This window comes from Corylus avellana, chromosome ca11 (assembly GCF_901000735.1).
Source record: "Corylus avellana chromosome ca11, CavTom2PMs-1.0".
Lineage (NCBI taxonomy): Eukaryota > Viridiplantae > Streptophyta > Magnoliopsida > Fagales > Betulaceae > Corylus > Corylus avellana.
Window position 1 is genome coordinate 11,220,171 of NC_081551.1, and position 3,182 is coordinate 11,223,352.

Below are 3,182 nucleotides of genomic sequence, written 5' to 3' on the forward strand. Positions count from 1 at the left end.
GTATGGTATGTTTCAAAAAAAAAAAAAAAAAAACTCTCTATGTGTTTTTTTTCGGAAATTGACTCCCTGAGTCAATCGAAACTATAATAAATTCCCTATCGTCAAAAATTTTTAACAGCCATTAGGGCCACTCAAAACTCTCTGTTTTACCTGATTAAAATATTAATTTTTTATTAATTTAATTTAAAAAAATTAAATCTTCAAAAAAAAAAAAAAAATTGAAGGGTGGCCAGGGGTGGCACCCCCCAACCCCTGCAGCCACCCCCAGGTAGGGCTGTAAATGAGCCGAGCCAAGTCGAGCTTTGCCAATACTGGGTCGGCTCATTACAAAGGGGAAATAATTGAGCCGGTCTCGAGCTCAAGCCGAGCTAGAAAACCATTGCCCGAACTCGGCTCATTGGAAACTACATTGGCTTAGGATCGAGCTTGGGCTCACTAGAATGGGAAATTCGAGCCAAGTCGAGTATTCGAGTGGCTCGACTCGGCTCGAGCACAAAAATGTTGAGTTAATTTCTTTCCAGTTTATCGAGCCCGAGCCCGAGCTCGAGCCCGGTTAACGGGCCAGACGAGCCTTAAATGTGTGGCTCGGCCCGTTTAAGGCTCGTTTAATGGTCCAGTTTATTGAGCCCGAACCCGAGCCCAGTTAAAGGGTCAAACAAGTCTTAAAATGTGTGGCCCAGCCCATTTAAGGCTTGTTTAATGGTTAAAAAAGAAGTAAAAATTTATATCACTAAAAATTCAAATTCAGTGAACAAAAACACAAAATTCATCATAAAAATTCAATATAATTGTATGATTGTATCTACATCAGCAAACAGCCATATGACAAACTACAAGCAAATTGGAAATGAACATAATATAGTTTACAAAGCAAATTCTAAATGAACCTTTAATAGAGATTACAAGCTAATTGAAAATGAACCTATAATAGAGATTACAAGCAAATTGAAAATAAACCAAAAACAGGGATTACAAGCTAACACAAAATGAACCTATAATAGAGATTACAAGCAAACTCAAAATGAACCTATAATAAAAATTACAAGCAAAAAAAAAAAATGAACGTATAATAGAGATTACAAGGAAACTCAAAATGAACCAATAATAGAGATTACAAGCAAACTCAAAATGAACCTATAATAAAGATTACAAGCAAATTCAAAATGAACATAAACAACAAGATTACTTAAAACAAGATACAACAATTTTGGTTCCCAGTTGCAGACTTGCAGTTGCCACAAACTAGCTCTCTGAGTCTCTGCATTCAATGATTTAAAATTAGTTACATGATTCACATGAACAAGTTAATATAATCAAATTCAGAAAGAGATAAAAGATTATAGACCAATAAGAAAAATACAACTAAATTACACAGCCCTAGTTGCCACAGGCCCACACAGACAGTCACTGCATTCAATGAAAAAGAAAATTGTTAGATGTTTTTAACTCCCTTGCAAGTTGTCAAGGGAGAATTATCACTTAAGATTATGCAAATGGACATTTTAATGATTGTTCAAAAACCAGATCTGCAAAAACAATGGGAGGGCAGAATGAACACAAGTTGATGCATGATATAGGCTAATAGGTTACAAGCAAACTCAAAATGAACCTATAATTAAGATTACACACAATTAAAACAGGTTGTCCAAATGTCCAATATTCCAAGTTCCAACAAAGCTAGCAAAGGTATAAAAATTAAATCAGGTTATCCAAATGTCCAATATTCCAAGTTCCACCAAAGCTAGCAAAGCTATAGCAATTATTACAGAACATAACATCAAAATCTAATGTTGACATTCAAATTTCATATTCAATAAGCAAAGGAAAGCAGTAAACAAATTCCCTCACAGAAATGAGAAAACAGCATTCATGGCAAATTTGACAATTCCACTTCCAACATTTTCCCGAAACACAAAAACAAAGTTAATAAGGTGAAATTATAAGTAAAAAAGAGCTTGGAAAATGGAAATAAATAAAATAACAGAATCATAAAGAACTTGCATTCAATGATTTAAAACTAGTTACATGAACAAGTTAATATAATCAAATTCAAACAGAGATAAAATATTAGACCAATGAGAAATATGCACCTAAATTACACAGCCTTAGTTGCCACAGGCCCACATAGACAGTCACTACATTCAATGAAAAAAAAAAATTGTTAGAAGTTTTTAACTCCCTTGCAACATGTCAAGGGAGAATTATCACTTAAGATTATGCAAATAGACATTTTAATGATTGTTCAAAAACCAGATCTGCAGAAACAATGGGAGGGCAGAATGAACACAAGTTGATGCATGATATAGGCTAATAGATTACAAGCAAACTCAAAATGAACCTATAATAAAGATTTCACACAATTAAAACAAGTTGTCCAAATGTCCAATATTCCAAGTTCCAACAAAGCTAGCAAAGGTATAAAAATTAAAACAGGTTATCCAAATGTCCAAGATTCCAAGTTCCACCAAAGCTAGCAAAGGTATAGCAATTATTACAGAACGTAACATCAAAATCTAATGTTGACATTCAAATTACATATTCAATAAGCAAAGGAAAGCAGTAAACAGATTCCCTCACAGAAATGAGAAAACAGCATTCATGGCAAATTTTACAATTCCACTTCCAACATTTTCCCCAAACACAAAGACAAAGTTAATAAGGTGAAATTATAAGTAAAAAAGAGTTTGAAAAATAGAAATAAATAAAATAACAGAATCATAAAGAACTTGCATTCAATGATTTAAAAGTAGTTACATGAACAAGTTAATATAATCAAATTAAAAAAGAGATAAAAGATTAGACCAATGAGAAAAATGCAACTAAATTACACAGCCCTAGTTACCACAGGCACACACAGACAGTCACTGCATTCAATGAAAAAAAAAATTATTAGATGTTTTTAACTCCCTTGCAACATGTCAAGGGAGAAATATCACTTAAAATTATGCAAATAGACATTTTAATGACTGTTCAAAAACTAGATCTGCAAAAACAATGGGAGGGCAGAATGAACACAAGTTGATGCATGATATAGGCTAAAAGATTACAAGCAAACTCAAAATGAACCAATAATAAAGATTACACATAAGAAAAACCAGTATATGCAATGTAGATAAACTTGAAAACAACAAAAGGAAATTGGAAAAGTGAACAAAGTAAATTACCTCAATTCCGAATCTCCA